The 25,749-nt window shown below is 35.7% G+C and overlaps 1 protein-coding gene across 1 annotated transcript in view; it reads right to left on the reverse strand.

Moving 5' to 3' along the window:
- Positions 1-25,749, reverse strand: part of SOX6 (SRY-box transcription factor 6) — a 375,192-nt gene that overhangs the window by 316,493 nt on the left and 32,950 nt on the right. Inside the window, exon 2 of the mRNA XM_074885126.1 lies at positions 6,357-6,427. The gene's annotated coding sequence lies outside the window, so the exon portion shown is untranslated. The remainder of the gene's footprint in view (positions 1-6,356; positions 6,428-25,749) is intronic.

Below are 25,749 nucleotides of genomic sequence, written 5' to 3' on the forward strand. Positions count from 1 at the left end.
TAAAAATTAACATTTTCACATTATTTATATTTTAATTATTAATGAAAGCACTACCAAGAAAGAAACAAAAAAAAAAATCACAGAAAAAGGATTTTAAAAAATATGCACAGATTTTTAAAATTGACCTTTATGCTCTATTTTATCTTTAATATCATAAAGTAACATTTTTAATGGAGGCTTCACTTTGATCAGCTCTTTTTAATTAACTTTAGAAATGTGAGTGTTTTACAGCACAGTATTTATCATTTTTTTTTATTTAGCTATTAACACTTATGTTTTACCTTCAACAAACCATTATCAGATTTCTATCGAGTCAGGCTTTGGTATATACCAAAGATCTTGATACATCTAGCAAGCAGTTAACCTCTTACCCCACACTCTCCCATAACTGTGATTATGATGAATGAGTTGTTACTTCTAAGCAATTCTGGTTTATGTCAATAAATGAATCAAACAGCCATTGGTGTATGTGCATTAGGAAGACAGAGAGAAAATGAAGCTGTCTGTGGACACCTTATAACCCTCACCCTTTTAAGTAATATGATTTGAAAAGTTAATGCTGACATCAACTGTTGGCGTTGTTCATCCATACTATAGAATAAGAAATCTTTTCTGTAATTTACGTAGAATGAGAAATACTATATATAATTTACTACTCACAGTGTGGCTTAAAGAAAATTCTCTTTACAGCTTTTCTAAGATCCTGCATTGTAGTTATTAATTGACCTGAGGCTTTGGTTTTGTGATGAACAAGCATTTCTTCTAAAAATATTTTGGCTCTGCAAATGTCAGTCACTTGCAGAAAACCTATAGGACTCTGTCCAGGTATGGACTTGTACAAATACTTTGCTTCCACATTCTTAATTCAGCTTCCTAGCACAAGTATTTCCAACAGATTCCTCTCTCCCAAGAACTGCATGCAACTTCAAGAGCATATAGAATTGTTTGGATGAGGATTTCTATTTTATTGCTTGGTACTTTTGCAAAGAATTTTTTAGACAGCAGATGGGTCTAGTGCATTACACGGATCTCATCCAGCACACATATGGAGCAGCAGCAGAGCAAGGAGGTCCTCACTTACATCCAGAGCATGACAATCCTTTGAAAAAGCACTTCTAGCAGCAGCCTCACTACATGGTTCAACTTCATCAAAAAGTAAGCAAAGACCACATAGGTCCTGGCCTCTGTCTTTGTGCACTGTGTCAGAAGCTGGTTGGAGAGTGCTCTCACCCTCAGTGGTGTCCTCATTTTAGTCAATGCTAAAGAGTCTAATAGCACAAAACCATTTGGGTTTATATGAATGAAAACTGTTGTTTTGTATATTTTCTCTTGTGACATACATTTCACTCCTCATAAAGAACTGAAGATTTCTGTGCTAAATATCAAAATCCTAGAATAGTTGAAGCGTTGCTTATTATAAGGAAAACTGGCTAAAATGAATACAATGCATATTGCTTCCACGGTATAAGCATGCTGTATATCTATTAATTGATTTACTTACTACCAAGAAACAGTCTGTATGGTCAATAGAAAAGCAGCCAAAATAATGTCTGCTGCACTCAGAAGGTAAACGGGCTTCTGTGCCAGCATCATGTAACAGACGTTCCTTCTATTAGAACAAGAAGTCCCTAGGTGACCTCCCACACCACACAGCTTTAGAAAAATTCACACAGGGCAGTCCATCAGACATCCCAGCTAGAAGCACCGGGCGGGGAGGGAGAACGTCAGATAGTAAAAAACAAACAGAACTTTTTGTAGTTTTGATTGGACTTCTGTCCTGCTCTCAGCAGATGAATGTCCCAGCCACCATTCTCTCTCCAGTCTTTTTTCCACACCTTGCTCTCTTCAAGCACAACTAAAAAGCCCTCGATGGTTTCTATTAGACCCACGCTGGTAAATGTGCTTGGGCATCTACGTACCAGGTATTACTCGAGTGGAAAGAAATGCCCTTTCCCCCTTCCATTTTGTTTCTACTCAGCTGACTCTCTTAAGTACATCTAAAATATGTGTATTTACACAAGCTTTCTCAGACAAGAAAACTCTTCAAGGCAGGTGCCTTGCTTTTATATTTATTTATACCTCATGTTATATACTGGAACGTTGTTTCTTATTAGAAAATTTGTGTGCTACTGTAGTGCAAGCATTGCATAAAAACAGTAAGACAGTGTTCCACTAGAAGCACATTTTATATTCACCATTTATAAAATAATCCCAGCAAAATAGAGTTTTGAATTGCTGAGGGGCTACTTCATGGTGCAACCGCATCATTTTACATTGGTATGTCACAAATGTTAGCAGGAAAGTAGGCCGAAGAGGATAAAGACCTCTGATACCTCCAGCACACACATGCCAAAAAAGTACGGATGTTGCAGCAAACATAGCTTCTAGTGAGGCATCACTTAGCTTTCTTAATAGGAATTTTGAAAGAATGAACTCTTTATAGAAAGAAGTAAGTGATAAGCTGATAGATACCTCCTTGACCAAAATGCTGATGAAGAATTATATCTTACAAAGACAAAATTGGAGATAAACTTTTTAAGAATTGAGTTCAGTATATATTGCTTTTCTAGAAAGTATAGACACTGCTTTTTCCCAAACAAATTAACTGTAATTCAGTAAGACATCAGATGTTATCAGTTAAACCTGTAAAGTTAAATAATGCCAAAGACTCATATGTCTTCACTTGCTCCAAATAAGCTGTGCCTTCTTTGACTTTATCATGTAAACATTGACAATTTAATAGTTTTCTCCTTTTAAATAAACTGGTACAAATACAAAGCCCAAATCTATTTGGTCAGATACTCCATGATGCAAATGCACTTCCTAAGTTTTTAAATAAAACCATTCCAAATTAAACCAAAAAAAAGTATTAAAATTGCCTTAAAAATAAAATTGAGGAAAAAATATTAAATACTGAGTTTGAAGCAAAGCATACTCCCTGACGATGTGCTGATTGGAATAAGTATTTGCAAAGATGAAGTTTACCTACTCACAATCTCTGTTTTGTTGTGTTATAATGTGTGTGCATGTCTGTGTCCCCTGTGTGTTTATATTTTTGTTTTCTTTTTAAAGCAATTTGATTTTAGTCTCAAATCCAATTATATTATTTTCACCATATTTTCAATACAGGAGTTGCACTGAGGAACTTTTCTCGCAAGACACTGAAGTTTCATGGGCTTTAACACCATTCATTTCAGGGTTTTTTCCCCCCCCTCTGTTGATGTTTTGACTTTGTAGTCAAGTCACAATAAAATGTTTGCAGAGAAACTGAACTGCTAGTAAAAACATATTTCTAAATGCTGATGTACAAGAAAAATTTTCTTTAAATGCTGTGTTATCAGAGGACATTTATTTTGCCATCTGTAACTTTAAATAACTATTGCAGTTTACTACTGGACAAACCTACTTGAGAAGAACAATTAAATAAATTAAACCATGTTAAGACCACATTCTTGAAAAAAGTAACCTTTAGTTAGGACAATTACTCTGTGGGCATAACACAAAAGCACAAATGTCACATTTTCCATGAAATTTACTTTTGTATGAATCATCAATCCTGTTTTCTCCTGAACAAAACTAGCCAAATATGACAAAAAAACCCCAAAGTTGTCTGAACTGGATGATCCAAGTAATTACATGTTACAGCAGAATGTATCTATGACAAAACTTTCAAAAATTTGAGGAAAAAGTTATTATAGCCCCTGGTTGAAATAGCTTTGGTATAGAACTGTAGCAGTATTTAGCTGATCTTGCTGTATTCCCATATAAAAAATATGCACAGTTTCAAAGATCAATCTTCCTAGCACTGATGTACACTCCTTTCCTTTGGAGTATAGATCAAACAAACACACTATAAACATGCCCAAATATTATAGCATAACATGAAAAAGGTATACACTTCTCATTAGCATTTTTAAAATGCTGCTTAGAATTGAATCTTCTCAAAACTCCTTATATATGCAAACTTTCTGTCTTCAACACCAACCCCCCAAAGCTCCCATCTTATACAGTGTCATTTGCTTAGGGCCTATTTGTTCAGCCTCAGGTCCTGATCCTGATTTCATCAGCTTCCACGGCCACCTCATATGAATAAGTATTTGCAGAAATCAAGCCTTTAAATTGAAAGATACTTGAGATAACAACCCTTCCTATCAGTCTATAGAACACAGTGAAAATTTATGACACTGTGCATATTACTGTTACTGAATAGTAAGAGTCTGTATCTGCTGAAGTAGTGAACTACCTACAGAATATTTGCCAGTTTGGAGAGGTAAAATACCGATGATTTAAGAAGATCTAAGCCTGTATTACTATAGAATGTTTACTTCAATCCTGTTTTCTGTATGTGAGGAAACACTGGGCTAAATCAGTTAGTTGTACATCCTACGATTTATTTTCAGTTTATGTGAACTTAAGGTTTGCATATGTCCCTAGATATATAGTGCTAAATACTAAAATAAGTCCTTTAATCAGAGAACACGAACAGTCAGCCATAGTGTTAGCTTCTCCAGATATTCATGTCAATGTGATTGAACGCTGATTGCAGAGAATACCTATAAAAGACTAGGCTGTGGTTCATTTTGTGCAGTCATTTTGTATAGTCGTTTACTTGGCTTCACTGATCAGGCTGTTGAATCACGTTCCAGCTCTCACAGTCACAATACTGTAAGGTGTCTCAACTGTACTAACAACTTTTTCTGCAAAAATCAGTGTACAGTTGTGTGGTAACAACAGTCCATACTTCCCATTAAAGTTTAAGTACTTACTTGATTGACCTAAATGCAAACATTGTTTTCAAAGTACTTTTTATGTCAGTTTTGTTTGCCACAGCTTTTGGTCATTGTGAACCAAGAGAAGCAGGGCTCAGATCAGGAGTCCACCATGTAATTACTAAAGCCCTTTATATGTCCATAATACTACATGAACATGAATAAAACAATACTTACAGGTTCTCACCCAATTAGGCTGGTACACACAAAGAAGTTCAACCATGAATCCACCATTGTGCTTATTCCATTGCTTTGATTGGAAAGTATACTCCATATTGAAGTATAAAGATGTACTGTTTGTATTGACTGATATATTACTATTTCCATTTACAGCTGAGAAAAATGAGGCAAAGAAAGCCTAACTGATTGCTTGAAAAAACATGCAGTGGCAAAGCCAGGAAGAGTTACAACAAATTCCTCACTCTCTATTCAGTAATCACTTGACATTGCCTTCTCAGAACTACTTTTCAATGGTAATACTTTTTTTACATTATTTTATTTGATAACAATATTTTCTTTACATACCACTGACAATGCTCATTAAAAAGATACTGCCCTGTAAATGAAGGAAACTACACATATAATAGCAAAACCATATTTGAAAAAGAACATTTGTAAAGAGGAAGGGTTAGTACAAATTGAACACATTTCCATAGAGAGGAGAACCAGCCATATTTTTCTCTGATGAATGTAGTTTTGTAAACATCTTTTTCCACAAATGATTGAATAAATATTTATTCATAAACTATATTTGTGACTTAAGAGAACAAGCTATAGATTGGTCTCATTTATACTACATCATACAAGAGGTATTGCAATAATTTATATCATGCCAAGTCTAAGTCCCATTAGATTTTCCTTATTATACTTGACTAAAGCTAAAGACTATCCAAAACAGCAATTCTGAAAGCTTTCTATTTGTCGTGTAAATAACTGTCTTCCTCACAGATTCTCTCCTCTAACTTTCTCAATCCATTTATGCATAGACCTAATCCCATTTGCTTTATTTGAACTTGGGCATACACTGAAGCATATTCTTGGGCCATGGCTTAAATGACTACAGTCTCAGTCATTTTACTGCAACCATAAAGGTCAGTTTTCTCCAGGGTATATAAAAATGCATTCCCAGTTGAGCAGATACTGGTCGCCCTAGTGTTTCCTCAATAAACCCATGTAGCATTTCCTCTAAAAGCCCTGTCGGTCTTGAATCACAGCCCCAGTTCATTTCTAGAAATAATTTTCATCACAACTGCAAGATGCACTCCTATCATTACCAAGCATCACAACTGATGTGTTACTGTAAGCAACACTGTTCTCTCATTATTATTATGAAAACCAAAAGAAAGCTTGAAATAATAGGAATTTTCACTGTTAATTAAAGCATCTGTAGCCCCTCCGAATAACTGAAGAGTAAGTTGATAGCAAATAAACTACAAAAAGTTTATAAGTAATTAGGTACATTTCTTAATAAAAGAACATTCTAAAACTGTGATATCACAGTGACATTTTAAAAAGGCTTCCATTCTTCATGTTAAAAGACTATTAGAAAGATGCACATAACAGGAATATTAATCAATAAATACTTACAAATACACAAGAAAATCAGCCCCAGCTCCCAGAAATCACTGGTAAGTTGCTTTTAAATTCATGAAACTGACCTGAAAACGTAAACAGAAAAAAAGTTGAAACAAAAGCCCAGAGCTGATAAACGTTACTTTTTTATTATTATAGAATAGTTATGATTTTTAACTATGAGCTAAATAAAACAGAACACAAGACTGTTGTCACTATTTCAGCCAAGTAATTTACACAGAATTTGTTTCCAGGAAGCCAATACCAAGAGAAACAATTATTTCATTGTTCTGCATCTCACACCATAGCAACCCAGTCCATTACAGCTTCTAAGAACTGTCATAAATGCAAGCATGGTTATCTTTTAATAAGGAAAATAGCTGTGAGGGGTTTTTTTAGCTGGTTGGGGTTCTTTGCTTGGGTTTTTTGTTTTCAAATGTTACAGAACATTCATTACTTTTTTAAGGCATTTTGTTAACAGCATTTTGCAGCTTAACGGGTATAAAATAATGTTGTTTGGGTGTGTTTAACTGGAACCCATCTAAGGCAAAATTCATACAGAAAGAAAGACTAAAGATTTTGTACTCCTATGGTCTAGATCCCAGTTAGAAGCTTAGCCTAAGTACAATGCGTTCACTATAAGGCATGATTAAATCCAACATTCTTTTTCCTGCATACCCCTCAGTTCTAGTTGGAAAGGTAACAGATGCAACTCAAACCCACAGAGCTCGCCTTATAAAATTCTTTAACTAGCACAATGACTCACTTTATGCCTCTAAATATCCATGGTTTCCTCTCTCCAGAACCCCCATGCATTAGAAGGTAGTTCAGTAGTTTATTTTTATTGTTTGGTCTACATACAGCACATTTTTAGTTCTTATGAAAACAAAGAAACTTTGTTGCACAGCCCTTGTTTTCTTTCCAAAATGTGAGGATGGATATGGGTAACATTAAACTGAAAATAGTAATGGAGCCTGGGCAACTAGTTTAGGTCAAAACCTTTTTGTTCTCTGGGAGCTATCTGATTAATTTGCAGTTCATAAAACAGTGGGTGTAAGCTCAGTTTAAAAACATGTAACTATATTTAAGATGAAATCATCATTTTTGTTAGCCTCCAGTAATCTTTAAGAAACACCTTCCCACAACATTTCTGTATCCTAAAGTGCACCAGCCAGTACTGCACATTGCCTAGAGACAAGGAGAGAATACCAAACTTATCTTGATGTAGAATATCCTCCTTATTTCATACACCCACCCTGAAGTGCATATTATTCATTCCAACCAAGCCCTCCCCCATCCTGAAAGTACACATTTAATTGTGTCTTCTCTCCTGCCGTACCAACAGAGAGTCAACAAATCTCATTTCCTATATCAATGCAGTGTTATTATATATTTTAAAAGCAAGTCTGAATCTCATTATCAGCTGATTTATGCCATTAGTGTGCTTTGGAGCCACCAATTAAACAAGGACAGTGGTTCATAAGGTCACAGTTAATTAATCTGAAAGAATATAAATACACTTTAATGCACACCACCTCATGTAGAGAATTTAGGAACAAAGCACCAAACCTTTATTCTGGGCAAGCAATTAGGGGGAAAGGTTAAATACACAAAATTTTAAATTTAGCTTTAGCACTCTGTTAATCTATCAGGAAAAATAGTTCCGTTTGGTAAAAAATCCTGTAGAATAATATGCATGTGAAGCCTTGATTCTTACAGCAACAGTGCAAGTGAGGGAGAAGGCAGAACGGGGCTAACCATACCCAGTGATCCTGAGCAAATGAAGGCTTGTTGCTTCAATAACACCTCAGAACTAGGAGTCAGCTGCAGGCTTATCCATTACATAGGTGGTCAGGGTGGAAAAAAACAAAAACATGGACTCATCTGAGCTAGACTGTTGTATTTAGTACATCATACAAAACTGACTTTTCCTTCAACCACATTCCCTTAGTAAATTTAATAAAATAGTGCATCAAGTAAGTGTTCAGTAATAGCAGTAGTCTACCAACACAACCAGAGTATAAGTAAAATGCTGAAAACAATCTAATTGACCAGAAATAGTTATTCACAGTGAAAATTCAAGTATGAGGTACCTGGGGTTTATAGTGAAGAAAATTATACCTGTTTCTTACTGCCTTGACTCATTTTACCTTGCACAGTTCCTTGCTCAAAAGGTAGACAGTATAGCTAACACACAGAAATAACAGAAGTAAACTTCGTGACCTAATTAGATGAAGTAGTTGCTATTTTTTTTCCTCTTTTACACCTGTAGTCCTATATTCTATAGCCTTACATTACTTTTTTTTTTAAGCTTTCCAGGGAATTTTTCTTAAACTAAAAAATATAACTATTTTCTTATCCATGTAGAAGACCCTCTGTCCATCAAACACTAACATCATAAAGTTTAATACACAATTTCTATCAGGTGTATCTTATAATTAAATATAAATTTATTACATAAATAAAATAGACCAAGGACTAATACTATACAGGTCAGTAGTTGTTCCATGTAGATATTTATACCTGTCTCTTTTATCAATAAAAGGCTTGTATCCTGTTTTTAAAGGTGTTTGGGAGGCCAACTCCCACTGATGTTGAGAAGAAAGACCCAACCCTTTCAGAAGTCTAGCCCTTATTCTATTAGCTTAAACCATTTACACTTTCACTTTAGATGTCTCAAGTTGAACTCCAGGTGACTACACAGGTGAATAGTTGTTGCATAAACATATACAAGAATGTTTTCTTCAAAGTATTCTGTGGATTTAATTTGTACAAGTCCCACCAGAAACTTCACTCAGATATTTTGTGGTCGAAATGCTCTCAAAACATTCTCAATATGTGCAATTTCTGCAGGTATTTAAGATGCTGTTTTGTAAAGTTGCTAGCATCCTTATCAAAGACTGGCTTTCCCAGTCCCACTATGTAAGGGGAAAAATAATGTTGTAAGAGCAATTTATGCTCTAATTTCAGGTACCTTTGCCAAAAGATGTTTCATATTTAAATTGGCGTATAACATGAACCAAACGAAAAAGGTTATCATTTCTTTTTCCTGTACTATAGATGACTTTCTGTTCTACCACTCTGTTAAAATGCCAAAACTTTTGATGGCAGAGGAAAACTACAGTGTAAAGACTTAAATCTGTGTACTGGTGACTCCAGTGCTCTGGTACTAATCAGCATTTCAACTTTCGAGCTGAAGCATGGCTGCAAGGTTGGGGAACTGAGGCAAAAGCAGATGCCATATAGCAGATCTATATGAATTGACTGGCTATACTTCTCTGACACTTGCTGTTGAAAACACCCAGAGGTAACACACCATGGACTCCCAAGTCTTGGAAAGCAGAATAAAAAACCCAGACAATAGAAACTGACAACACCATGAAAACAAGAAACCACAAAGACAGGGATTTACAAAAGATCTAAGGATTGAGACAATCCGCTTTCAATGAAAATAGCAGAAGTTTATTATCTCCTTGTTTGCCTCAAAAGTTCCATTTTAGAAAACCATAAAAAGGTTACATTTTAAATTAAAAGGTTTGCTCAAAAGCAAACATAGCAGTTTTCATGGGTTTGACTGTTTGTTTGTTTGTTTGGGGTGTTTTTTTCAAACAGGAAAAGGTGTCCTAACATCAGGTAACATGAAATAAGACCAAGATCATTTCTGTGAACCAAAAAGTCACAGGCCCGGCTTAAGAGAGTTAATAAAGTTAAATAAAAGTGTTAATAAAGTTAACCATCTCTCATTGACTTGACTAAGAATAACGTACAGTCATCCAACAATTTCACAGAATCTTCCAAAAGAACTCATTTTTCAAAAACCTAAGCTTTTGCTTGTCTTGCAAATGGATATTGACACCAGGAGAACGCTGGACACAAAACAGATTGTGTACAGCACTAAACCACTGTGGGATGTTGTATACCCTACGTGTTATGAACCAAAGAAAATTCCATAAATAGCCAATGTCACTTATAAAATAGTCCTCTTTTTGCCCAAATACCATCAGTGTGAATAATTTCAAGAGGTTTTACTTTTCAGAACATAAGATTTCACCACTTTTGGAAAGCAGAAAAAAAAAAAACTCATTTTATAAAATCTTTAATTAAAATCTGATTCTTCTAAGATAGATCCTCTACAGGTAGTCTGTATTTTCTGTGCACAGTTATCACTGAGCATGAAGGAAGCCTGCAAGTTAAAAATGGAAGCAGTTACTTAGTAAAAAGCACAGCATCATGTTATATCATTTGAGAATGTGGCCTATCATTGTGGGGTGCTGGGACTAAAATATGTACCATTCAACAACTGTTAAAAAGCTAGTTTCAGAATTATAGCATGATGTGAAATGAGAAAAAGGAATAATACAGAAATGAAGCTATACATTTAGGGCCTGAATCACATAGCAATTTCACACCCTGCAATGTGCAAAATTTCACAACTAAAACAACATTAATGACCTGTAAGTCTCTAGCCACAATCACAAAAATGAAGGAGGCAGTAGGCTGATTATGATTAAATCCTTTGAGTTGGATTTCTAAAAATCTTACTTAATTCAGGTACAGGGTACAGTTTCAAGATGATTCAATGAAGAATGTTTTACTTACACACAGAAAACTTTATTTATCATTTTGAAACAACAAAGTAAACACAGTAATTAACCACTATAGATGAGACTTTCTACAAAAAAAGACAAGGAAATTCCTGTTATCTTCCCTTTGTGTCACTTCTCTTCAAGGGCCCAGGATTGTATTTTACTGTCTTTGCTGTCTTGTTTCTTAAACTGTTTATTCTCTTTGGTTCCATGCATTAGCATAAAACAAACAAACAAGCAAAACCCCAACCAAACCAAAACAACCACAATGTTATTTTTCTAATGCTTTTCATTTTAGAATAGTCCCTCTGCAACGATCCTCATTTGGATTTTTGTACTCTGTAGATTGCAGCCAAATGATCTATCAAAGGAGGAATCAGAGCATACCACCTGTTAGGCAAGCGGTCATTTTAAAACACATGTTGCATCACAGTAAGGTAAGAATGACTGTGCATACAATGTAAAAATTGGTCTCCAAAGCTCTGTACTCGGTTGCTGCCTTTGCTATAGATTTTCTGCTCAACCTTCAGCAAAAGTTTCTCTGCACTTCTTAGTTCCTTAATCACAAAAAGGAGCTACTATTTCTTTCTTCTGTAACAGTGATGCTTTACAATTCTACATACCAGAAGCTGTGATGTCGTTATTACAGAAACAAGGCTCAAAAAAATACCTAAAATAGGATACATCTCCACAGAGTTTTGCAGGGAGATGTGAGCTCACTCTGCCCACACTTGGAGATGACTGGCCACAAACCCACTCTAATCCCGTTTAGCTATGGTTAGCACTTACGTAAACTACATGACTTCCAGTTTAAAGCAACCTCACATCTGCCTACAAAAAGCATGTCGACATATGCGTACAATAGATGGTGTTTCTGTAAACTACTTCTTTAAAAAAAAGGAACCCCATAAGCATCACCACTTTTGCCAAACCCCACAGCGGGGTTCACAAGACAGTTGTTCCCTGTCTTTCCCAGAAGGGTATCACTCCATAGTGGCACATCATCTGGCAGCATTACATTATATAACTGACGGTAAGAGCTCCTTATGATCTCTTCTGTAAAGGCGCATGCATTCACAAAATTGCATTATGTCTTCAACAGGCAGCTCGTGAAGGTTTCTCTGCTGTGTGCCTGCATATCTATAAAGCATCCAATCACTACAGGACCTGAGCACAGAATACAAAATTAAGGTCTTTTGGCTGTATCACTTCATAGCATAGCATCAGGTTAAGACTAAAAAGGATTTTGATGAAAAAAGTACGGCACATGTCCAACAACTAATTTAAATGTATTATTACACCTGCCACTAAAATTACACTTGAAAACACCAAAAACGCCTAATTCACTGTGCAGATGAAAGAAATACCTAAATATGTATTTATTCTTTCATATAAAAGGAAGAGGGTTAGCATTCCAGATCTGATAAGCTCTGTACTCATACCTTCAAGCAGATAAGAACCACAAGACATACACCACACTGCTTGGAAGGCTGAAGGGAGAGGAGGAACTCCAATTGTAACTCATGGGTTAGAGATAGCAAAAGCCTCCTCAGTGGCCCAGGGTAGGCTGGTAAGTGCTGCTGGTTCCCTGCTCTCACATCAAGGGACTCAGATTTCCCAGCAGTTCCTGCTCCAGCCCACTGCCACTCACATGATGTAGCTATGACATAAAAAACACTTCTGAACTTCTTGTGGGCTACATGCCATTTTAATAGCCACAGGCTGGGTCATTCCTAATCAATATGATTGAATTAAAGAAAACAGAGAAAGCTTTCAAACCGTGTATGTTGCTGCAGCGTTTACATGTACGGATCCATACGCTGAAGGGGCTACAACGCAAATTAAGCCCAGAATGAAAAGTTACAGCATTACAAGCCCAAGGAAGTATGACTGCTATGACTGGTGTTCCAAATACCAGAAAAACTTCCAATATGTGGTACTGTTAGAGGGATATATCAAATACAGAGAGAGTTTTGCAGCAAATACAAACAGCACTTGGAAAGTTACTTTCTACACCTAGAGAAGCAGCAGCATGCAGAGGACATGGCTTGCAAATGGCATCCAGGGTCACTCTTCAGAGACTCACATTTGTCAAACAACCACAGAAATCAAACGCACAAAGACCAATATGGCAGCTCTGGCACTGACCTGGGTTATAATATTTGGCAATTTTTTTCTCTTCTCTCTCTCTGTGCCTCAACTGTACTTTCTCTGTTTGGAATGATAGCTTTTTAATATCTTCCTATGTGTGTACAGTGGCTTGCAACCGTAACAGGGTCTCAGGGCACTACTGTAATACAATCTCACAAGGGTTCTCTGGGTACAACTTTAACACAACATAATAACAATGTTTTTGTTTATTATAGAATATTATCATTATGTAATAATTGTATTATGCAAGAAGAACAACACACATACCAGGAGGTGTTAGCCTAACACAGTGATATACTTTTTCTTGACAAATTGTATTAAAATTAACAATACTGTTAGTAAGATTTGGCTCTCTATCTTTTGAATACGTAACATGTGTCAGGTGTTCCCTGCTCTTTCATATTCAGACCAATGTTTAAAGTAATTTTACTGAAGAATTGGCTTACCTTAAAAGAGGGTATGTTCTCTCAGTTCAGTCATATGACTGGAAAGGACAGTATAAAAAGTGTAAAATGTTATTCAAACTGTAATTTAGCACGCAGTTAAGACTCTTTAATGAGCTTCATGAGCTCTGGATTGGACTAAACTGAAATTCAATTACACAACAGAATGGAATCACATTGATCTGTGATTCAAATCAACTATCTATATTTACAGGTACATATTCATTTTATCCCCAATTTTTTTTTATATATTATCTATATATTTTTTTATATTTTATCTAAAATTGCTGACCTCCTCTCAGCAAATAAATGCTCTTTTTGGAAAGAAAAATAAAAACAAAATGTGTGACTGTATTTTCCTCACTAGACAAAGCATCAAGAATTACGTAGATCTGGGAACAGCTGAACGACATGGGAGGCTTTGAGTCATTGTACATCACCGCTCAAAGTCTGAAGCTGTTGCACGCAGACCACGGAAAGGGTTTAGGACACATCTTCATCAGGTTCTTTCACTGGACTTTGACTTGAACACCTACTAAACTGTACCTGGGCTACATTTACCAGATGCAAACTCTTTGGTACAGTTTTTGATAGTGTAACACCTACGTATGCATTGGCAAGACTTGGAGTAGTAACAAGAAACCTCTTAAACAGGAAACTAAAGCCCTCAAGCAAAGAGATATATATGGGGGAGGGGGGAGAAGTGTTAATTGTGAAAGCCCAGTTTTACCATTATTTCCAAGAGCTACAAATGGTAAGAGAGCTGAAACATCTAGCTCATATTTTAGAGCTATCAACAACAATACTAGTGCATGGGATCACATTACCATATTTAAAATTCCAGCATAAATATACCATATAGCACTTGGATTTGAAAGTTCCCTGAGAATTGGAGATTCAACCTGTCAGAACTGCAGTGCGCTCACACAACAAAAAAATAGAGATTGGTAGTTTTGATTAAAAAAAAAAAAAAAGAAGAAAAATAAAACATTGTACCTTTACCTTCAGAATTTAATGTAAGCAGGTTGTGAGCCAAATGGCCAGGAGCTAAGTCAGCTGTATACAAACTCACATTTTTTCTGACAAATCTATTTTGTAATATTACAGTATAAGTGTGCCATTTCTTCCCATTGAAATTAGTGTTAATCCAGACGAAATATTGGGGTTCTGTTTTGGAGAGTACCATATTACTGAAGCTCAGATTTGCAAAGCTAGTTAAGTAGGACATAAAGATCAATTAGAAGGCCTTAAGAATGTCTGCCTTCAGGTCTACTTCTCTGGATTCCCTGAGGGACAAAACCTCCTTACTACATATCTTGTTGTGTTTTTTTTTTTTTTCCCCCTGAATCCCTGAAACATAATAATTATAGCTGAAGTCTTTCTTAAAAAAAAAAAAAAAAAAAGACCTCATATACTAACTTCACCTCTCAGCTCTGATTTTTGAAATTCGTTTCTCCTGACACTATAGCCAGACAAAAGGAGGTCCAGGTGCTCTCATTTTAATTTCACTTTACAAGAATCATAAGTAAATAAAACTTCTTTCTTCAAGGAAAAGTTCAGTCAGTTAGAATCCCATCTTATATATGTATCCTCTGTCAGAAAATGGTTCCCCAAGTATGTGACACAGAGTTCTACCAGCAGGGTATAGCTTTGTATTCTGCCCAAAGGACCATTCTATTTGTGATTATCTACAATCAACAGTCCTGAAGATAATTAACTCTCACCTGATGGACAAATAAATCACATGAAGAAATATGAACCACATTACCTTGCCCAGACCTCAAAATAAAAACCTCTCAGCCTCCTTTCAGTCTCCCCTAAAGCACGACTACTTCATTAGTTAAAAAAGCAAGCAAATAATTATGTTTAACTAAGGAAAGAATACACCTTGAAACAGAAATTTACCTTCAGTGGTAAAGCTATCAGTCTGATAAGAATTCAGGCTTTGGAGACTTAACCAGGTGAAGCCCTAATTTCTTCTGATTGTCACCTATAACATCTCTGTCAAAATCTTGTTTGTGATTTTGAACAATACTTGTTCTTGTTGCCTATCATCTAAAGATTTTGATTTCCTATTTTTTCTGCAACGTTGACCTCTGCAAGATATTTTGAAACCAGAACTGAAATATGTTCACCATAGACAGAAATCCTTGCAGACAATACTGCCCATCAAATAAATGATACAATGACCCCTAACTCCAATTTACGTTAAGCCCAGTCATGGGTACTAACAGTCAAGCAGGCTACAATACTAAAGCACTACTTCCTATCAGTCCATAAAGATGTCTTATGTTCATAGCCTGGTTTTTGTACTGTGTATAGAGATCACATACTAGTAAACTGTTGATCCTGGAGTCAGAGGTGCCCTGCACTTTAGGACGGACTGTCCTAACCTACAAATTTAAAGGCAAGTTTGGGGGAAGGGTTCTGTTTTTCACATGCTGAAAATGATTCCCTGCCTCTTTAGGCAGTCATATAAAACCCTACCTCCAGGCATTTACTAGCATTGCTCAACATCTAGGAGCCTCAGGCTATCTGCACCTGCCCTCAGCATGATACTGTCAAGCAGCAATGGAAAGCTGACAGCTAGAGGGGTGGCTACTAGGTGCTTTGCATATGATATTTCAAAAATGTAAATGGAATGCTGATCTTAAAAAATAAAAAATAAAAATAAAAAAATCACACAATCAAGAAGTTGGCATTAATCTGGATAGCAAACCTGAAAGTTTCACCAAATTAACTCATCAGCCTGACATGTCTCATTACAAGATCTTATCCCTGGTTTAACTAAACAAAAGAAAATTAAGGAGAAAAGAAAAATATACAGGGAATAACTTATCTTTCTTTAAAAAGAAAGTTCTTTAGGAAGTGCTTCAAATATGTTTCTCTCTTGTGCTAAATGAAGCAGCTATTGCTGTGGAATTTTAGGGTGGTGTTTTCTCCATTTGCTTTTTAACGAACACCAGAGTGAACATAACAGCACCATCCATCAGAAATCATTAGAGCACAAGTTATAACTACTCCCTGGCAACTATAAAGTATGTAGGTTGAGGGTTTTTTTCCTTTTTTTTTTTTGTAAAATTTTCTAATTCCTCTATTTTACTTTAACTAGACATACTTTACTTCTTTGAGCTAGAAATTTCTCTTTTCCCACGTGACCCTCCCCTCTTTTTCTGGCATACGCACACTTTGGAACACAGTGCAAAGTTAATTATTTATTTATAAGTAAACTTATAAGAAAAGTTTCTGGGAAATCAAGGAAAAAGAAAATGTTTAAAATCTTAGCCAATGCCACCTTCAAGAACCAAAATCATATTCACAGAAGATCTTTCCTACATGACAAAGTTTTTAATCCTTATTCTTCTCTTTCCTCATTTAAGAAACTGTAAAATGTTAGTTAGAGTTCAAATGATCATGTTTATAGTTTCAGTTATTTTATTGATAACTACTCTTTGCTTGCAAATAACTTAATCCACTTTCTTTCCAACTAGAGACATTAGGGAGGTACTGCAGGTCACAGCTATGTTCAAGATCCCATTGTTCTCAGTGCTGTGTAAATTGCCATAAAGGGTCTTAAAAGTGTACAGTTCTAAGAGGACATGCATTTTTTAAATATCAGCAGACACACTATTCAGTGTGAATAAATATGGTCCCTCAAAGAAAAATACCAAACCCTAGGGACTCCCCTGAACTCACAGGAAGGCATGGCTATTTTTGGAACGCAGGATTAAAACCTGGCTGTACTTGATTCATCACAGGACAACAATGATTTTAATGGATCGAGGATTCTGCTCTTTATTCTGTCACCCCAATGGGGTAACGAATCTCTTAGAAATTTTCAGAACTTGGCTGAACTATCCATACCTGATAATTCACTGCAAAGTCAGACACTACTATTATTAATCATCACAAACATATATTGTGCACCTAGATAATGTTTCCAGATGAAATTTTAAAGTACCTTTCAAGACAATAAATATTTAAAAATACTAAAGTTGGATTATATTTTCCTCTGTCCTGAGTGCCAACACCAAGTTTGTGGAACTTTCAAACCCTAATGTGAGGATCTAGGAGGGAGATCAAGCAACACACATTTCTGATACTGACACCCTGTACTGGGGTCATTTGTGTAATTAAGCAACACCTTAATAGCAAGTCACCTCCTTGAAAAATCAGGGAATAAGATTCTAGTCAATAAGATCAGAGACAGCAGAATCCTAGTCTCAGCCATGCAGAGCTCTGCAAAAATCAGTAAAAATACTAAAACATTTTAAAAGTTATAAGTATAAAAAATACATTACTCTTAGAAGTCAGATGAATCCTCTCTGTAAGCATGCTGACTCCGATTTTAAGATGAACTAATCACAAGTTGCTTAAGTGCATGTACAAAAATTAAGAGATAATTATATAAAAAAATTTACAGAGTGGCTCAATGCCAACAAGGGAGTCTCCCATCAATCATATATGATACTCTTCTTGATACCTCTCCCTACCTGGAGAAGCAGCTGTGCTCTACAGCAAGTCCCAACAATCTTTAAAATCTGGCTCCTGCAGACACAGTAAGAGGGTCTGAAAACATAACCAATTAGGCCCTTCTGGTTTTGTTCACTGTTATGTGGCAACATAAGAAGCAGGATTCTCGCATTTTATAAAACTCAAATTTCACAGCATTTCACAGCTGCACCAGTCCAATCCTACAGAAGTCAAAGAACTTGCACGATACAAGTGATAGCTATACTTGGCCTCATTATCTCAGCTATGCCTCATCCAAGATGTATTTCAACAAGCTGACCCTATAATCACACCACAGTCAATGGTGAAACTTTCAATTATTTCAATGACAATAACAACTAGAGTTTCAGACAAGGGTAATACTATTCTTGTGTAAAAACTGGAAGCAAATACTAACATCACTAGGTTTTCTCACATCACTAGGATTTAGCAAACATATCATAAAATGCAAGAAAAAAAGATCATATGCAGAACACTTCATTCAAATACATACAAAGACCTCTGTGATTACAGCACACAAATTATTGCTATGCTGTTATTAGGGCTGGCTGGAACGTATTAAAATTGAAAAATCTTAACATTGCAGAAGCAAATCAATCAACACTTCAAACTTGTATGGACTTTATGAAATCAAGAAACATTGCAGGAGTTATAAAATGTGCCGTGTGACCTGCTATTTAATTGTTTAGTTCCTCTACTCTCTAAATGTGGCCTGTCCAAATTCCTCTGATGGGAAAATCTTCTGAAAGAGCCACCTCAGACTAGATGTGGAAAACAAATATCATCGTTATGTACCTGAACCCAAAATTTGAGATATATTCATATTGTAGGAGAATTATATATTAACAGCACACTGTGAAAACTGAGCATGATGGGAAAATATCAAGCTACTTGAACAAAACCAGTATTGTTCATAATATAGTTTTTCCACTTTGGAAGCATAATTTGGCACCCTTTCTATTAGGCCCAAGTATTCTGAGTTTCAGATACTCCTACAGAGAAGCTAAGTGGGTTTTATGCAGCTGCATGCAAAGAAATGTACGGTTCTTTTCTGTGTCTGAAAATAACTTGTCCACTCTGATAAAAAGTATGCTGCTAGAGAGATCGATAATTAAGCCCTTGGAGTTTGCCATCTATTAAAACTTGGTGATCCCACCCAAAGCGCTTCATCATCAGAACCATCTGGTGTTCTTTCTGCACAATTACCAAAATACAGAACATATTTTGACTTGGCACTTGCATTTGGTAGACACTTCAGTCATTTTATAAGCAACAAGACAGCATCTTGCCAAAGCACGGCCTCAAAAGGAAATTTCAACACACCAGAGTTTGACTTCTATCCTAGGAAGTCCTACCAGAATAGAAAGAAGGAACATCTTCACATTCAGCTAATGTCCTCACCTTCACATACAAAATACCTCTTACCAGTTTTGTTACTCTATGTTTCCTCTATATTGATGACTCAGAGCACTATCTAACAGATTAGGGGTAAAGCAAATTGCCTCTACTTTGAGGCCCAGTTTCTTTTAAGATGTCTGGCTCTGAAATCAAACTAATGATCTACCAGAAATAAAACTACTGGAACTGAAAGGAACCAAAGTCATTTCACAATAATACTCTGAAGAACAATATCAAGAATATTTCGCATCAGACTCTCCCACCACATTTTTTTCAGTGCCTGCACATACAGTAACAATATGAGCACAGCTCTAAATGTAGGGAAGTCTGAAAAACAAAGGGAGAAGACAGGAATACAGACTACTCTTGAATGATACTAGGCTTCTTTTTGGCTCCTAGTTTTCAAGAGCTACATAAAGAAAACATGATGGAATCATTGAACATACTTCCAAGAACATTAATAAGTCTCTCTTTCACATTGCCTTTAATTCACTTATTTCACTCATCTCTGCCAATAAAATTTGTGACAAAAAGTGAAAATGTCTATGCAGTAATGATGTTATTCTCAGCTTTCTCAGGACAGTATGGGTAGCACGAAAAAAATCAGAGAGCTCAAGTGATGACCAATAATTCTCAAATCTAGAGATTTCAGTTACTTTGGGGAATTCTGAGGATAGATCTACATTTAATGTCCCTCACCTACAAGCATCACATATTCAAGGACAGAAAATTATGCAAATTTGTTCTATTGGAACATATACTCTAAGGAATTTACTTTATATATTATCCTAGGTGGAAGAAAATATTTCTCTCAAAGACTCCTACTTATTAAACGTACATAGTGGTAGTCTGGTTGGTGTCAAAATGGGTCAACTTCTCTGAAATTAGTTAAAATATATTAAAAAAAACAACAGGCAAATATTTTTAAAAATAGCACAGCATAGAAAATATATCCCAAATGACAACTACAAGTTCCACAGTAAACAAATAAGCTGCTGCACTCCATATGGCATGGAAACATTTAAAGTACCACAATAATATATAAACTAGAAAACACAGGCTCTCAAATCAAAATGATCCTACCAGGACATGGATTTGCACCCATCAAAATTTTCATAGATATAAATTGGACTGACACAGTGAAAGAATAACAGATTACATAATTGTAGACATGGAGAACTGAACAAAATTTTATCAAAAAATTAGTAACTTATATAAGAAATTTGGATGGAAATTAAACAAGCTATTATTACAAGCAACAAAGGTTAGTTCCTCAACAAAACAACATTCTGAAGAAACAATTCTAATGAAATTATAATAGTAAGATGCAAAGAAGAGATGGATAAAGTATGTAATCATACAAAAATATATCTGCACAATAGTAAAAGGCAGTGGAACTAATGAAAGTGAGAAATTAGAAACAGTCAATTTGGTGAAGAGATCTGTGAGTGCATATGGCAATCTGAGGAATCATCCTTATTAGGCAAGCCGTCAGACAGACAAAATGTAATATATGAGCAAGTAAATAAACATTTGACTACACAGAGTGTCATTCTCATTGGGTGACACTCCAAAGAGTATGTATCTCCTCTGTTGGCAAAAACAAACTGCGCATTACATCCTTATTTTTATACAGGATCTCAAAGCAGATTTCCTACCATCAGAGATTTAAAAAACAAATACAGTTTATTTCTTTCCTGCAGATTTTTTCCCTTTAATTTTATCATAGCTAACAATATTGTAACAAGTAGCAAATTGTTATCAAGTCATATTCTCATATTTTTTGAGCATCGGCATGACTTTCTAAAGTCTCTATCAACAAGTGAAAACAACAGAAGTATTTACTTTCAGTGAGGATAACCAGATTACTGCCACCTTACAAAAGCATTATGGGTGTCTCTGTTATTTCAACTACTGTCATCGTGGTGACATGTAACAACCATAATGTGATGATAAGACACCATCCCGAAAAGATACAATCAAATTAAAATGTATAACAATTAAGAGAGAAATCATTAAACTTACACCTTAGAATCTTGAGCAACTGCTATAACATCAGAAAAACTTTCACATGGAAAGATGTTGGTGCTTTCAGGCCAGTGGAATTAATATTTTGGTTTAAATTTCACAGCATCTAGAAAAGGCCAAACACAACAGAGAAGATTCACTGATGTGTTACTTCAGTTTTATTACACGTTAACTTCACAGAAACAGTGGAGTCTCATTTGCTATGAGACAAAGTAATTAGGTCTAATGTCTACATTAAAAAAGAGTCATCCTAACATCTCCATCTGGCTTTTAAAAAGAACTATAAATCCATGTATTATGGGTCCTTGCTTTACCTTTTCTAATCAAACTAGACGTTTAACATTTCTAAAAGTGATACATTCTGGCATATTTTTGATGCAAATTCTGTACAAGCAATGACATGAGATAGTAGTAGACCTAAATTCCTTGAGCACGTTAAGACTGACTCGCCAGCTCTGACAAACGGACAGTTTTTGCACAGCATATGAGCTAGTCATGAGCTCCGCACATGGTTGTTTCTACAATTGCGCTCTAATGAAAGTAAGAAGTTGGTAGATATAAACAGAGCAAGATATATTGTCTGGCCCTATTCTTACCTACACAAATGAGAACAGGACTCAGCGCTATTTCCCAAGTCCTCCCCATGCACAAATATATGCATTTCTATATGTTTTGGCCTTCACAACTGTGAATCAGAAAGTAGGATCAGCCCAGAAATAACTGCAGTCTGCTTTTCACAGAAACATAATTTTCTTGTTATGCCTTGCTATAGTTATATATCTTGTAATGTTATTCTTGTCGCATCCCAAAAATCTGCATCACTTTTTTTTTTTGCTTCAGGATGAATTCTGTCTTCAGCTGTAAACTAGGAGTTCCCACAGAAGCCACAGTGGTTGCACACTGGTGTACCAGGAAAAACAGAACTCACACTTTGAGTTAATCATATCCTATGCATTAACATACTTTTATAGTAATATAATACACACAGTTTATGTTGTGATTTAAGAATTAAACACTAATCATATGTAAAATCAGGCCATTGAAGAAATAACTGCCAAATAAACTGGAATTAGAGCTGTATATGAACCATCCGATGCTTGCACTTGCATCAGTGAACTGGAAAAGCTCGGTAAGCCAGTGAGGCTTAGGTACAGAAGCTGACACTCCAGAAGTGTCCACACTCCCCTCTCCTTTAAACAATTAAAACCATCCTGCCATTTAATGGCAAGGAACAGGAAAATAAAGAAATAAATCCTTAACATAGGATATCCTTCTGGTATAACTCAGAAGGATAATTTTTTCCAGGTCTGGTCAAAAATTATTCTAGTCTGTTTAATTCTGAATGCACATGAAGTTCTTCCTTGTCTAATAATTAATTATAATACAAAATTATATGAGAGAGGATAATACCTTTTCTAAATCTCAAATAAAAAAAGCTGAAGTCTGACAATAATCCTGCATGTTTCTCAACTTTCCATATACTTATTAGGAAGTACTTCCATCACTGTCTGGCTGCAAAATGTCTGTATTGAACAAAATATGTTATTTTTCCCTAAACTCATTGGAGATATTTTCCTGGGATTTAGAACTGCAAATCAGTCATGTGATAAATTAATGTAGAATATCATCAATTGATCCATATATGACCAGGTTACAGCCAGCCATATTAGTCTTAGCAAATTATTGTATTGCTCATGCTCTGGGCATGAGTCTTTATTTTTCTAGCTACTTGCCTGTCAGTTAGAATGAAATTTTCATTGCTTATTTTGATGAACAGAGGATATAAAAGCTGAGCTATGTTGTCTATGACAGACCAACTGCTTTTGGGGGCATTATTTTAGCTAACAGACTATATAACTTCAAAATAAAACATGTTTATACACATATATTTACATTCACAACTAGTCAGATACACACGAAATACTCCTGAATTGAGAGATATTCAAGAAAAATGAGAACATGACTTTTTACCTTTCTTCAGCTTTTAAAATCCTAAGGGAATCTATAAGCTGTCTTTTTTTTTCTCCCCAACTTTTTTTACTCCCCCCTTTTTATGAACAGAAATCCTGTCACACCAATATATTTTTGGCCAGACTACTGCATCCAAAACTGCCCTCTGACTTTTGGATACTGTTTTCAGTACAGAACAAATATAACAGGATGAACAGAACTCTGTTCCTGTGAAAAGGCGGCAGACAACGCAGAGAAGCAGGGACGCAGAGAATCCTGAATATGCAAAAGAAAAAGATAGCCAAGTCTTTCAATGAAAAGAAAGCTGAAATAAGAATATATACAACTGTACCAAACCGCAGCAGGTATTTAAAAGTATGTAAAGTAAATCTGATCTTAAAGTAGCCACTAATTTTGTAAGACTCCATCTTGAGATGATCCTAATTTTCCTAAAGATGGTGCTGAAAACTGGTTCTACAGAGTCTTAGCTGTAACCCTAAAAACAAAACCCCACACAACTAACTTTGCATTGAAAATGTTGTCATTTCATATCTTACGCACTGCTGGAAAGAAACTGAACAAATTCCCTGAACTTCCAAGCTAGGTAAGAGATATAAGGAACAATCAACCAATAGCAAATTAATTCAAGTATGCAGTTTTAACACAGCTTTAAAGAGAGAAAAAGATAACCATTTACAGAGAGAGAAAAAAAAAAAAAAGATAATAACACTAAAGAAAACAGCTGGGTTATGTAAGAGGCCTAAGAAATAGCAACAGTAGAATATTTGGACTGTTTCAGGCCCTTAGCAAAGGTTTTCACCCTACAAAAAAAAATGAATGGAAATTCACAAATTCAGGCAGACATAAAATATATGAAATACATCTTTTCACAGATACAGATATTTGGAACATGATATCTAAATCACAGAGAGAGCATAAGGTATTTAACAAATCAGAGAAACTAAAATCTTATTGAAAGACCCTGTTCTCACTGGGCATCTGGACTAGCCAGATGCTGCTGCATAAATGGATTAGCTGTTTGTGTACGCTACCCAGTTTGAGGTGGTCTGGAAGGGTAACAGGGTTGGTAGGGCCAGACCTGATTAGAGGCCATCACTGAGGACCTACAGCTTTGGTAGCAAAGTCATACAACTTCTGTAGGGGCTGCAAGAGAGAGTTGAGACATACCACTGTACATCCTCTGATTCTGTTCTTGCCATGACTGCCATGGAAATTCATTTGCACTGTTCCTGGCAAGCTTACTCTTATTTGCAAGGCAAATCTGTACCAGCGCTGCTGCTGGGGAGAGTGAGAATGTGTGCAGGTGAAGAATTTGACTCTCCATCCTGAAATGCATTCAACTAGACTTGCGCAAGTGACGTGCCTGAATGAACTGCTCACCAAAACCAAGTAGCTTAAACAGCAAGTCAATAGTCTCAGCTGTATGCAAAAGTGGATGAGAAGTACCCGCCCATGCGGAATATGCATCAGAACTCTAGGCTAATACTTTCACAAGGAATCCCTGGTTTTATCTAGTCCTACCTAGATCTGTATCATAATTCTCTTTTAATGTAAAATTTGTTAACAAGCTCTGAAATGCCCTTATTTAACACAGCACATCGCGAGTACTCAGATAACCAGAAAAAGGTATTTTCACAGTAAAAGAATAGTAATATATGGCCAGGTGATGGCTCAGATCAGAACACTGGTCCTTACTCTTTCAGTGCCAATAATACAAAAGATTAAATTGCTGATAGCACTCAAGTACAGCAGTGCTTTATTTTCAGACCTAAAGTATACAAGATTTCTCCACCATAAAAATTGCAAGTAGAACACTTGTGAATTATGAAGGTCCTTCCTTTTAAAACAAATTTAGAAAATGTAATCATCCTTCACAGGTGAGATATTCTGTTTATTCTATGGAGAATCATTTCAGTCTAAATTAAACTCTTCAAATGGTTTTGATGATTGCTGCAATAAGGACACAACAGGGAAAAGATCTGGGAAGAGAATAACACGTGTTAGATGAATGGCTGACAGAAATATTTCCAGGATATGAAAACCACTGTGGGTTTCTTTTTTTTTTTTAACCAAATATCAGTATTATTTTTTCAAAGCATAAAAACTAATGCTGCTTATCTGTCCTAAGTGAAAATGCCAATCTGCACTCTCCTCTTTAATAATCTTCAATATGTAGTGAGTACTTCAAAGATAAATAAAAGATATAGGTCTTTTCAGCATTCAAAAAAACCCACTAGTGGTACAAAGACATCTTCTAGATACCAGAATGTCAGAAATCCCTGCCCATTCACCATTTAAAGATGAGGCCTTTTTGGGTGA

Source organism: Strix uralensis, chromosome 15 (genome assembly GCF_047716275.1).
Source record: "Strix uralensis isolate ZFMK-TIS-50842 chromosome 15, bStrUra1, whole genome shotgun sequence".
Classification (NCBI taxonomy): domain Eukaryota; kingdom Metazoa; phylum Chordata; class Aves; order Strigiformes; family Strigidae; genus Strix; species Strix uralensis.